We start from the raw sequence: 14,810 nt of genomic DNA on the forward strand, positions 1-14,810 counted from the left end.
TCCCCTCCCTCCACCTTTCAAATCTACTCCTCAGCTTTTTTTTATCCAGTCCTGCCAAAGGGTTTCAGCCCAAAACATCGACTCTACTTTTTTCCATAGATGCTGCCTGGCCTGCTAAGTTACTCCAGCATTTTGTGTGTGTCGATCGGATTTCCTGCATCAGCAGATTTTCTCCAGTTTGTGTTTTCAGGCTTTTGTACCTTCTGTCTGATGGGAGTTTGCAGATAAACCACGTGCTGGGCTATATGTCCTTCTGTGTCTGTAAAGAGAAAGCCATGTGGGACTGTGATATGGGGTGGAAGGGAAAGTGAGATGTACACGTTTATATCTTCTGCAACTTGTAAAGCAGAAGCAGTTGTGGGTTACCAGGGAAGTGGGATTTGAGAATGAAGATTATGTCTGATGATGTGACTCAGCCAGATACTTGGTCATGGGCTCTTAATTAGCCACATCAATTTAGAGCAACAGGCAATTCATTATTATTCTTAGCTGCTGTCAACTAGTTTGGTGACACTTTGTCCTAAGAGTTGGAGATGGATAAGCAGAGACAGAGGTAGAGGGAGAGAGATAGATATGGATGGGTAGATAGGTAGATAGAGATACTGTAGATAGATTGGAGAGAGAAAGAAAGTGAAAGTACAAATGAAAATACAGTTCCAAGCATGTGAAGGTGTGATGGAGCACATGAATATTCACTTCAACTCCAAACAGAAATATTGTTTGTAAGTGAATGATGAATATGGTGAATGGAATGTTATAAACCATAAGACATGGAAGCAGAATTAGGCCATTCAGCCAATCGAGTCTACTTTACCATTCCATCACGGCTGATTTATTATCTCCCTCAATCTCATTCTTGTGCCTTCTCCACATAACCTTTGACAACATTACTAATCAAGAACCTATCAACCTCTGCTTTAAATGCACCCAATGACATTGCTTCCACAACTGTCTGTGGCAATTAATTCCACAGATTTACCACCATGCTAAAGAAATTCCTCCTCATCTCTGTTCTAAAGTAATATTCTTCAATTATGAGGCTGTGTCCTCTGGTCCTAGACTTCTCTGCTATACAAAACATCCTCTTCACATCCACGCTATCTTGGCCTTTCAATATTTGATGTGTTTCAATGGGATCCCCTCATTCTTCTAACCTCCGGTGAGTACTGGCCCAGAGCCATCAAATACGCATTATCTGAGGCTTATGCTTCAGTCAGTGGGATATGGTATTTGACATTCCATGGAAATCAATGCACTGTATCCAGATTCCAAGGATCCATTTGTGGCGCTTAACTCCACATATCTCTGGTCAAATTTTCTTCAAATGGTAATCACCTCATTTGTACTTTGGTAACAAAGCTTCTCAGTATCGGATCAGGAGGCAATGGATTCCACTTTTCTATTACAGTCTTGCATTGTAAAATGACTCCCAGGTCAAGGTCACTAGAAGAATGACTGTTAATACCCGCCAGAGCCTTAACACCGCAACTTGATGTAAACTGACTTTAGTTGACGTGGGTTAATTAATGGAAGAGAGTCATTATAACGATTGATATACCATCCAATAAAAGAAACACTGTTAGTGATGGCTACACATTGAAATCAAATCAGCAAACTTCACCAAGTTAACTCACTACTGGAGGAATTCATGCAAGGAGGTTTGAGTACAGGTTTGAGTAAATTGTTAATACAATGCTTGTCCTCTTGATCATGTGGAAGGATATCTGAGGATGTGCTGGCATTACACAACATGGAAATAGGGCCTTCAACTTCACCCATTTCTCCCATGCACCAACCCATGTTCATGCTGAACATCAGGCATCCATCTACACTAATCTTATTTTCCAATACTTGGTCCATGATTTTCCATTCCTTGCTAATTCAAGTGCTTGTCTAGATACATATTAAATTCTGCAGGAGTACATGTCCCCAACATTCTCTGAGGCAGTATATTCAAATTCTAAATTGACCCTGTGTGAAAATATTCCTTCAAATTTCACCTCTTTGTGAAAATATTCTTCCCTTGTTCCATCTTGTGCCCTGCCTTAAATCCAAATATTCAAGTTTTTAGCTATCTCTCTTTAGTAGGAATATTTTCACTTTCTACTCTATTTATGTCCCTCATAATCTTGTATACCTCTACATTAGGGTGACCTCTCTGTCTTCTCTTCACCAAGGTAATTACACCCAACCTATCCCCCCTTCCTTCTAACTGAGATGTTCCATCTCAGGCAACTTCTTAGTGAATCTCCTCTGCATTACCTCCATTCCAGCCACATTCTTTCGAAAGTACAGTAACCAGAACTACACACAGTTCTCCAACATGTGACCTAACCAATGTCTTTCAATATTTATATCATAACCTCCTGCTCTTACTCCATGTCCCTGATAATAAAGCAGCTACCCCTTATGCCATGTTATCTATCTATGCTGCCGCCTTCAGGGATCCTTGGACTTATACCCTGAGGTTCCTCTATCCCTCTGCTCATTCCACCGATATCCTGTATCCTGTGACTATCCACTATTACACAAGTGGTAGGTCTCCTGGAAATTGCAATGCAGTTTCAACATTTGTTGATCTTACCACATTTAGACTTCAAAATCTCTCCCTTTATTAATCACATGGCTGTTTCTGAGAATTAAAATTAGGATTGTTGTTTATTACTTATATAAAGGATTTGGACATGAATGCACAAGGCAAGGTAAGTTGGTGAATGATTATAAAATAGGTGGTATCATAAATAGTGAAAAAGATGATCCAAAACTACAAGTGAATCTTGATCAGCTAGGCAAGTGAGTATACTTGCCTGCTTGGCAGATGGATCTCATTCAGATAAGTGTGAAGTGTTGCATTTGAAAAGTCAAACCATGTTAGGACTTGGGCAGTGGATGGTCAGGGATTAGAGAATGCTTGTAGCGAGGCAGCAAGGGGTACAAAACCATAGTTCACTGAAAGCTGTGTCACAGATAAACACAGTGGTGAAGAAGATATTGTCATATTGCAGTTGCACAAGAGGGCGAGACTTCACATGGAATATTGTGTACAGGTTTAGTTACCTTATTATAGGAAAGACACCATTAAGTGGAAAAGAGTGCAGATAAGGTTTACAAGGACTTAACAGATTAAGGAAAAGGGAAAGATTGGGCAGGCTAAGACATTATACTTTGGAATACATGAGATTGGTGATGGAGCTGTATATAATTATGAGAAGTATTAATATAGTGAATGCGCATAGAACTTTTTGTCATGGTGAGCCCTGTCAAAGTGAATGTTAGCAACGAGTGAACGCAGGTGCCAAGGAATGACAGACTCCTATGTAGAGACAGAAAGGAGAGCTTAAGCATAGGAATTCCAACAGAACATCAGTGGCACGACTGAGAGACACCCTGAGACAAATCACTCTTAACACAAGGACCCCGCGATGAGCATTCACAGAACGTGGAAAACCCATGCCAGTAACAATTACCTTGACAAGATTAAACAGCAAGTACAGGTACTCAAGAAGCCCAATGCTCTACAGCATGCCACAGAGGGGCACAGGGTTTATGACAACTTTCCCCAGAGAAATAAAAAAAACTAGAGGGTATAAGTTTAAGGTGAGGGAAGAAAAATTTAAAAGGCAACTTGAGGGACATCTTCATCAAGGGGATGGTTACATGTATTGGATGAGCTGTTAGAGAAACTGATATAATAGCAACAGTTAAAAACCACTTGGATATGTACATGGATAGGAGAGCTGTAGAGGGAAGTGGACAAATAGCACCAGCATGGGGCAGCACTTTGGGCAGCATGTCGAGTTATATTAAAGGGCTTGTTTTCACGTGTTTTATTTTATGGCTCTACTTATTGCTCATTTATGGTAGCTATTCCAGATTATTAGAATTGTAACAAGTATGACAAAATCTTTTGAAGATCTGCTTAGCTGTCTAAAACCATCTATTTTCAATGTGAGCAACACACATAAAAAGTGCTGGTGAACGCAGCAGGCCAGGCAGCATCTATAGGAAGCAGTACAGTCGACGTTTCGGGCCAGCATTTTTTATGTGTGTTGCTTGAATTTCCAGCATCTACAGATTTCCTCATGTTTGTGTTTTCAATGTGAACTCCTTTACTACAAACCCAATACAATAACTACAATTTTCTTTCTTCTGTTTGAGAATTCCTGATAGTCCTTGGATTCAGTACCATTTTGATATTTTTTATACATTAGTATATTTCGTCTGATCGACTTAATTCATTTTACTGGGTATTGTTAGACAGAAACTCTGTATGCTTAAGATGATTTTGTCATTACACTTGAAGCAACTAAATAGATTATTATCACCCTTCAAACAGAAGGGGGGAAATAATTTTATCATTATGTGATTTTGCTATTAGCTCTTCACTGAGGAATTCTTAGATAATTCTTCCAAGCCCTATTACAATTAATTACAATTAGATATTCTGCTTTTGATTGTCGTGATAGAGAAGAGCCCATAATGGCTATGTCTTTGCAGAAATCAACATTTCAAATTTACCTCGTGGCAAAGAAATATCTGATTAATTTGTCTTCGGAGGAGAGCTATGGGTGGTATTATTGCTAAAGAAAGCAGGTTCTCAAGCTGTAAATCATAAAATTAATCCCCATGAGTAATTATTATTCTAATTCAAGCTGGTTCTATTGGTGTTGGTCAAAAACTTGGATAGATGTGCTCCAATTTTGCTTCCTGTCAGACGCTCATGAATGATGGTGCAATATGATTATTTTTATTCACTCTCCAATGGAAAGTGATTTAATTGACACTAGAAACATGAAGGGTAATATATTATAACAAGGATATAATCCACACAACATAGTAAGGAGAGTTCTGTGTAAAGTAAGTATCAGGCTTTGACTTCTTAATTCTGCCTCATCACTAATCAAGATTGACAGTTCATTTAAAAATTATGGCTTCTTTCTTCTCACTAGGGATTCTCGCCAGTGATTTTTATCCTAAGTTTAAATTAAGATTAGAAGGAGTGATGTTGAGACAATTCCAGCAATTATTGTTGTCTTCCCGCAGCAAAAACTGAAAGCATCCCCACAAACTTGATGACCTTCTTCTTGTAGGATCAGCGGTCTCCAGAAGGAACCAGTAATGACCTTCCTTAATTTAGTGGGATCAGTAAATATTCCTTGGAAAGATACCAGGGTTAAAAATGGTCCATTAATTTTCCTACGGACTGCAAATGGCATTTGTGGAAATCTGAGCCACAAGTGGAAATCTTGTGTGTCTGGTCCCAGAGGAGATCTGTGCTCACTCCTCATCCCCAGGCCCAGCTTCAGCCTCAGCAAAACTGACTTGTTGCACTGGAATTCCTCCACTGTAAGCAGTAGGCCTGTAATTGTCGCCATTGTGTTGGGTCTCCACAGCGGACTCTTCCAGCTTATATAAAAGGTCACACTGTTGCTCAATCATTCAATTAAAATGGCAAGAAAGCACAGTTGGAAAGTTGTATCAAGGAGGTCAAGCCAGTAAAATTGTCCTCCTGCCCACTGCAGTTCTTGGAATAGCATTTGCTAGATTATGTTCTAGTTCAGAAGCTGAAATCAAATGGATTCAAAAACTATACGCATCAAACCATTGCTAATAAAACAATTTAACAATGCATGAAGCTGCTTCAACACTTATAAAATTAATTTGCATATTGGTGCTATATAGCTTTGTATGAGATCATTTAGCTTTCCATGTTAACCTCTAAGTAATGGCTATTTAATTATCCTATGTAAGATAAACAATTAATATGATTACTATCGTTTCACTCCCCAGTGCCTATCCATTTGAGTTGAAATTAGATTTTGAAATTTAATCCAATTTTCCTTTATCCTGGAGATACGTTGGTAAAGATTATTGTGTGCATTCAAATTAGTCAGTAAAATCTGATTTTATTGTGCTTTTGCATGAGGTTTCAGAAAAAAAAGCAGATGGAAAACAGTCATGTTTCTCAGGCCATCGTCTTAAGCGGGAAATCTGATGCCAACTTACACTGACCAAATTAAAGCCTGGTTGCAGACCACCCTGGCTGAATCTTTGCACTTTAATCAGGCTCAAGCATTTAGTCCAGTATCGTTTTCACTTCTACCCTGTGTGTGCCCTTGATGCCGTTTCCAGATACAGCAAAAGACATGTTTCATTCTAAAGCATTTCACTTCAGCTTTGTATAACTCTATGTCCAACAATTATAAGAAATAGTAGAATTAGACTGTGTTGTTGGATTTGAGAAGAGAATTACAAATAATAAAAACATGATCATTAAATTAATAATTTTTGGAATTAACATATGAGCCTTGATTCCTATTTTCTATCTGAAAATCCTAACCAGACATTGTCACTGAACAATTATTTTTGAGTTCTAATACACTACAGCTGTACATCTACTAGTTCTTTGTCTAGGAGGCATTTAAGGCTCTGATTGCTTTATTAAGTAGCCAATTGTAACTAATTAACTATGGCACAACATCAGTCTTTTATACTGCTGTAGCAAGCTTGTGAAGTCAACAGCTTGTCTCTTTATTGTATCTGATGTCTCCCAATTAACATAATTTCATCCCGAAGTAATCATGTCAAAGGACATTTAAAATTTAAAGCTTAAGCTACACAAATGGTAATATTTTATGCTAAATATATCATGTTGTACAATGATACAGGAAAAAGAAGTAAGAGCTATTTGCTACTGATGATTATATATTATGCATAAGATTTTCCTGACTCATAAAAATTTTATTCCTTCTGGGTACCTCCAATCTGATGGTATGAATATTGATTTCTCCTTCCAAAGAACAAAACTCCTCCTCCCCCTGTTCCTCTATTCCCCACTCTGAACTTTTACTTCTGCTCATCTGCCCATCACTTCCACTGGGTCCCCTCCTCCTTCCCTTTCTCCTATTTTCCACTCTCCTCATCTATCAGATTCTTTCTCCTTGATCTCTCCCACCCACCTGGCTTCATCTATCACCTTCCTCTTTTCCCTGCACCCCAACCCCAAATTTCCCTCTCAGTCCTGAAGAAGAATCTCGGCCCAAAATGTCAACTGTTCACTCTTTTCCATAGACGTAGGCTGACCTGCTGAGTTCTTCCAGCACTTCGCTTGTGTTGCTTTGGTTTTCCAGCATCTACAGATGTTCTCATGTTTGTCATAAAAATTAATTTTATGATGGCCCCAGGCACTTGGGGAAAGTGCATGATGACCATACTTTATCTCCCAACCCATAAGAATGTGCTGAAAGATAATATTACATTGGTTAACGGCTGAATATAAAGTTTCACCAATCTTAAAGAACATCCCAGGCACTGTCGTGTTTCTCCTTTGAACTACCATAAGTCCGTCTCCAGTCCATATCTATTTGCAGAGAGTATTTCCATTAGTTTCTAGTGGAATGGAGGTTTTGACTGAATGGTGTACGAGCAGAAGTAGAGTCATCGGTCCAAACCCCTGCTCTATCACTAATATGATCATAGCTGATCCAATTGTGGCCTCAACCTCACTCTTCTGCTCCATCCTCATCTCTGTTCACTCCCTACTCCTTGTTTTTTTTTAAATCTCTATCAACCTGTGTCTTCAATATATTCCATATCTGCATCTTGATGTCTCTCTCAGGTATAGAATTTCAAAGGTTTATAGTCTAACTCTCCAAAAAAAGAAATTCCCCTCCATCTCCACCTGAAATTGGTAAACCTTATTCTAAACCTGCACTATTAGGGGAGATACCTTTGTTGGCGCTCACCTTGTCAGTTCTGAACAGACTGAATCACAAATGACTTGTTAGCTTCATTTCAGCCAATTTCAAACATTGGCCCTTGTTCTCGAAATTAAAACCAGCAGCATATTGCTTCAAATTTGGGAGTGAGCACAACTTCATTTTAACCTTTGCCAAATGAATTGTTTCAGCTGTGTCTACAATTCGAAACATAACTGATATGAAAATAAATGTTGTTTATTTTCCCCAAAATGACGTGTTTATATTTAAGAGAAAAAATCCCACTTATAGTTCTCTCGTTTATTTTACCAGCGAGAGAGTTCTCAACTAGTTAGCAGAGATTCCCAAACCCTTTCAACATTTGTCCAAACAACCAACATACTATAAGGAAGAACACAATTATATCCTGCCTTATATTCTTTTTGGGTAGCCTGATGGCGTGAAAATCGATTTCTCCAACTTCTGCTAATGCCCACCCCACCTCAACTTCACCATTCCACGTTCCTGCTTCCCCCTCTCACCCAATCTCCTTACCTGGCCATCACCTCCATCTGGTGCTCCTCACACTTCCGTTTCATCCATGGCCTTCTGTCCTCTCCTATCCGATTCCCTCTTCTCCAGCCTTTTTTGTTTCACCAATCAATTTCCCAGCTCTTTACTTCAACCCCTCCCTCTCTCCTGGTTTCACCTATCACTTGCCACTTTGTATTTCTTACACCCACCCCCCCACCTTCTTACTGTGACTTCTCCCCTTCCTTTCCAGGCCTGATGAAGGGGCTCAGCCGGAAACATCAACTGTTTACTCTTTTCCATAGATGTTGCCTGACCAGTTGATTTCCTCCGGCATTTTGTGTGTAGTGCATTGCATTTCCATCATCTTCAGAGTTTCTTGTGAAGGTGCATTGGTCTTTATCTACAACTCATCGAACTGCTGATAACTCTGGACAACAACTTTTTTTGAAGATGTGGCTTCCTCAAAACTTATTTTTAATTCATGATAGGCCACCTGACATTGAACAGAAATATAGTTTCAGGCTACTTGTATCACGTAGGGATTTGGAGAAACAAGAAATGAACTTTTATTGAATATAATGTGTTTAATTGCATTATGGTGCTGACACTGCAAATAGTTCAACTAAACTAAAAGTGTTTTGTTGATGATTTTCATTTGTACTCAGTGTCTGAGGCTTCTCACTTGAGTGTCTAGCAATAATCAGCCGGCATTGATAGACTCCAGTTGCCCTGACACCATTTCTCCATGACCACAATGTCCTGGTGAAACCTTCTCACCATGCTCATCACTGACAGCACCAAGATCTTCAGTAAAGGATTCTAAATGGGAATGCAGAAAATGAATCTTTAGTGACATGCTGCACTTCATGGTTTTGTATGATTGAAGCATGTTGTCAACCAATTGCATGTAGTTTGGTGCTCTGTAGTTGCCAAGAAAATTTTTGACAGCATTCTTGAATGTCTTCCATGTGATTTTCTCCTGTCCCACTAGAAGTTCTTTGAATTGCCTGTCAATGATGAACTGTTTGATTTGTGGATCATCAAAAATGCCTTCCTTAATCATGGCATCAAATATTATGACTTGAAATAACATATATAGACAATTTCAAAAACAAATATGATCTATCCTAAAGGGTTTTCTCAGCAATGTAACAGAATATTTTCAATGATACATCACCAGAGGTTACTATGAAGGAATTAAAATATGGAAGAAATTATTGAAGCAACACACATCAAAGTTGCTGGTGAACGCTGCAGCCCAGGCAGCATCTCTAGGAAGAGGTACAGTCGACATTTCGCCTGAAACGTCGACTGTACCTCTTCCTAGAGATGCTGCCTGGTCTTCTGCGTTCACCAGCAACTTTGATGTGTGTTGCTTCAATTTCCAGCATCTGCAGAATTCCCGTTGTTTGAAGAAATTATTGAACTCAAATGGGCCAAGGGCAGTAGAAGTAGACTATCCAGATATCTTGCCATGTGCTTGAAGGAGGCTGCCATTTTGTACAGCTGTTCTGTGAGTTCCATCTTGTGAACTATTTGATGAAGTGATTCTTGTTCTGGGATACTCTAATCAGAACAATTGAACATGGACACAAGGAATTTCTGCTATTGATCTGCTAAACCTGAGATCATTCTCAGATAAACTGTTTATTGTGTACAATGCAGAAGTAATCTAGTTATCTCAGCCCAGTGTCTGAGTGACTTGGTTTGACTGGTTTGAACCACAGTGGAGTAGAACAACAAAGTTGTGTAGCCAGCCCTAGGACAACATCCAATAGGAATCTGACACAGGTCAAGTCAAATGACCTTGAGCAAACAAGATGAAAGCACAACATTTGAACGGATAAGGAAAGAATTATAAACATGGGTGGCTTCTAACGTAAAGAGGTGAGAGCTCTGGTGACTAGCTATCATGAGGTAGGACCCCCATGCCAAGCACTGTGAGAAGAAAGGATCGATTGTCTGGTCATCAGGAGATTTCTATTCCAATGTTATAAATTGGAGAATCGGTCTGTGAGTATTGGTACAGAAGGAACAATAGAATTCATGTTTTAAGTTGTTGGCTTGGGGTCAACATAGTTACTTTGTTGTTTATGCAGAGACAATGAAGTGTGAGCTTTGAATAATTAAGAGCGGCGTAGTGAGTTGCCTAGCCTAGCTCAGTTGATGAGTAGTCAACAGTAACCAATTTAGTTTCCCCAGATCCACCTTCATCTTGAAATGGCAGCTCTTGCTCAGAGCCACTCTATACATCTGGCCTTTCAGTGAAGTAAGCACTAACCATTCTTTCTAGCACACAAATAAGACAGTGACAATGAGTTTAACAGGATTCATCTGTGACTAAATAAGCAGGAGATGCCTTCTGCTTAGCCTGCAGCTGAGAATTAATGCTGTTAGCTGTTCCCAGTGGATGACAACAACCAGTTGTTGCAGATATTGTTTCTGATTATTCGATTTATAGCTCGCCTCTATATTAATGAAGGTAAGGTGTTCGGATGTTCTGTGCGATGTCTCTTCCAGAGTTTTTGACTGGCTAACCCTTTGTCCTGCCCCTATCTAAGATTCCCAAAACTGTCACCACAGTATCCTTCCCCACCTCCTTGTTCACTGTTCATGCCAGAACGGAAGCAGTTTTGTTACTGGCTGAAGTTCCAAGTTTTGAAGATGAAAGGAACTGCATAAGAACCTTGACTCTGCTTTCAATCAAGAAATTTCGATCACTCCTTGTACAAACAAATTACACATTTTCTGTCATCTTCAGAAACTGCATGCTTGAAATGTTTCCTCCAACAATCAACAATTTTCTTCTCATTAAATGACTTTCTGAGGAGCAGTAACAGCATTTCAACTCTTCACAGAACTTCATTCCAAACAATTTCCCAGTTGACAGAAAATATCGGAAGCCACTTCGTAGTCAGTACCTCCTTAAGATGGAACCTATTTTCACTCTAATAAGAAATGTCTGAAACAAACATCCTGTGGCACTAAAATTCTTGAGTGCTGCTTTGGAGATTTTGGTGAAGGCTTGAAGTAGGGTGAGAAAGGAACAACCTGTTTCTCCTGGGACTCGATACCCACCAAGCACCAGTTGCACCAAGAAGGGAAGAAAATTACAGAACATATCAGTGTCTGGGATGTAGAATCCAGATTTTATAGCAATGATAAAAAGTTCAATCACTAAAACAGCCAGGATAAGAAAATTGCCTTGTAATCGCTGCTCACTCTTTAGTACCTACCTCTTAGTATTTTACAAGACATACAGTCATAACACCTGCTTGCACTCTTTAACCTCTATGGCTGTTAAATCATTATACTTCCTTCATCTCTATATCAACCCAAATTGAATCCTTATATCCACAGCTCAGAGAAGTAAAATGGTGTGGAAGACAAGGAACAAAATGGAGGCGAAGCCAAGATCAGCCAGGATTTAATGAATGGCAATAAAGACTACTGCTCCTATCTCTTGTGATTTTATCTCTGGCCCATGGGTTACTTTGGCAGGCACGTCCTCATTACAAACTCTGTTCTTGAGGTGGATGACCGCGCACAGCTCAAGGTCTCTTTCTTCCAGCCAAGTCCATTGCATTCTTTACAGGTATCTTCTGCAAACCTCCTCACTGCAAATTATTAATTACTTTGTTCCATGATAGCGAACAACATGATGGATAGGGGCAGAACAAAGGGTTAGCCAGCCACAAACTCTGGAAGAGACATCGCACAGAACATCCGAACACCTTACCTTCAATAATATAGAGGAAAGAAGCAGGCTAGACAAAAGTGAGCCAGTGGATATTATTCACTTGGGTTTTCAGAAGACCTTTGTCAAGCTGCTGCACGTGAGGCTGAGAAACAAGAGCCCATAGCGTTAAAGCAAGGAATTAGCATGTTGTAAACAAGAAGAAATCTGCAGATGCTGGAAATCCGAGCAACACACACTCAAAATAATGGAGGAACTCAGCCGACCAGCCAGCATCTATGCAAAAAAGTACAGTCGACATTTCAGGCCAAAACCCTTCGGCAGTACCACCCAAAATGTCGTCTGTACTTTTTTCCATCGATGCTGTTTAGCCTGCTGAGCTGTTCCAGCATTTTGTGGATGTTATGAGCTTGTTGTGATGGAGCACATTGAGTACATGCACACCTCACACACACACACAAACATTGCCTTATCATTCTGCTGTTGTTGCACTAAGTGTGTGCACTTTAAAGGCTTCTCTGTATATTCTCATAATGGGTTGGCTTTGTCATGCCTTTCCTGCTATACGTTGTGGGATATTCCAGTTCTGTAGTAATGGAGATGTATAAGTGTGTATTTGTTTTTTTGTATACTGCATTTAAGGTAGGTACTTCTGTTTATTTTGTAATATGATTGTAACTACATTGTGAGATGCATCATATTCTAATTCATGTGTAGTGTTAAGTTAACTTTATGGGTAATTAAAGATGGTATGTCCTGGTGCCTAAAAAAATTAGGCTGTTTGCTCTCAGTGGGAAAGAGAGACTGGGGCTGTCAGGATTTCACACTGGACAAAATAGTAAGAAGCTGTTATTGTGTTTTTTGGGAGATAACATTTTGTAAATATTGGCAGTTTTCATTTCACTATTTTCGCTAATTTCTGTTAAGTTTGATTTTTGAAGCATCTAATGAACACCCTTGCACTAGCATGTTAAGTGACTCCTTTGGTCAAGACCCACTTATCTAACAATGAATAGGAGATAGCTGACTGACAGCAGTCAGATAGCAGGGGTAAAAGTGTCTTTTCTTAATCCTTCGTTTCGGCAGTGTGTGGTACCCACTTCAAGCAGGTTTCAATTATACCAGTGCTCAAGAAGAGTGGTGACCTGCCTCAATGACTATCGTCTAGTTACACTCACATCCACGGTGATGAAGTGTTTTCAGAGGCTGGTGATGAAACATATTAGCTCCTGCCGGAGAGGCAACTTGGATCCACTCTAATTTGTCTACCGGCACAACGAGTCCACAGTAGATGCCATCTCACTGGCTCTTTACGCAACCCTGAACATCTGGACAGCAAAGACGCATGCATCAGGATGCTTTTTATTGGCTACAGCTCAACATTTAATACCATCATCCTCTCAAAACTAATCAACTAACTCCAAAACCTTGCCCTCAATACCTCCTTGTGCAAATGAATCAAAGGTGGTGATGAATCAGCATACAGGAGAAAGATTGAAAATTTGGCTGAGTGGTGTCATAACAACCTCTCAGTCAATGTCAGAAAGAGCAAAGAGCTTATTGTAGACTCTAGGAGAGGGAAGCCAGAGGTCCATGAGCCAGTCCTCATTCGGTGGATCAGAGGTGAAGAGGGTTAGCAACTTGAAATTCCTTGGTGTTACTATTACAGAGGGCTATCCTGGACCCAGCATGTAAATGCAATTGCGAAGAAAGCACAACAACACCTCTACTTCCTTAGGTGTCTGTAGAGGATTGATATGGCATCAAAAACTTCAATAAACTTCAATAGACGTGCAGCAGACAGTAACCTGACTGGCTGTATCACAGTCTGGTATGGAAGCACAAATGCTTTGAATAGAAAATCCTACAAAAGGCGATGGATTTGGCCCAGTACATCAAGGATAAAGCCCTCCCAACCATTGAACACATCTGCATGAAAGACTGTTGTAGGAAAGCAGCATCCATCATCAAAGATCCTCACCACCCAAGCCATGCACTCTTCTCACTGCTACCATTAGGTAGAAGGTACAAGAGCCTCAGGACTCACACCACTAACAGTTACTACCCAACAACCATCAGACTCTTGAACAAAGGGGACAACTACACTCACTTGCCCATCCATTGAGATGTTCCCACAACCAATGATCTCACTCTAAGGACTCTTTATTTTGTTATTTCATGTTCCCACTATTTATTGCTGTTTATTTATATTTGTATTTACACAGATTGTTGTCTTCTGTATTTTGGTTGGTCTTTCATTGATCCTGTTATAACTACTATTCTATAGATTTGCTGAGTATGCCCACAGGAAAATGGATCTCAGGTTTGTATGAGGGACATATATGTACTTTGATAATAAAATTTACTTTGAAGTTTTAACTTTTTCAGGATGGTTGCTGGTGACTAGTGAATTTCCACAGATGATATAGAGATAAGTAAAGGATTAGATAAAGTTGCAGAGGTATGGATTCTGCAAATGAACTTGGACAGTTTGGGAGAGTGGGCAGAGTTATTTGTAGTACAACATAGGGAGGTTTGAGGTTTAGCACTTTAGTAGGAAGAGTCAAGACACAGAAAACGTTCTAATTGGCGAGAGAATTCAGAAGCTTAGGACTCTCAAAGCAGCTCTAAAGTCCTAGTTCAGGATTCCCGTGAACTTGCAGGCTGCATCAGTGGTAAGGAAGGTAAATGCAATGTCAGTATTCATTTTGAGAGGACTAGAATCTAACAGCTAGGATTGCTTAGGCTTTATAAGGCATTGGACAAACTGCATTTGGAATATTGTGACAATTTTGGGACCTGTATCTAAGAAAGAGCATGAAGGAGATTCACAAGAATGATCCTAAGATTGAAAGGCTTAATGCATGATAAGCATTTGATTG

Source organism: Mobula birostris, chromosome 4, assembly GCF_030028105.1.
Source record: "Mobula birostris isolate sMobBir1 chromosome 4, sMobBir1.hap1, whole genome shotgun sequence".
Lineage (NCBI taxonomy): Eukaryota > Metazoa > Chordata > Chondrichthyes > Myliobatiformes > Myliobatidae > Mobula > Mobula birostris.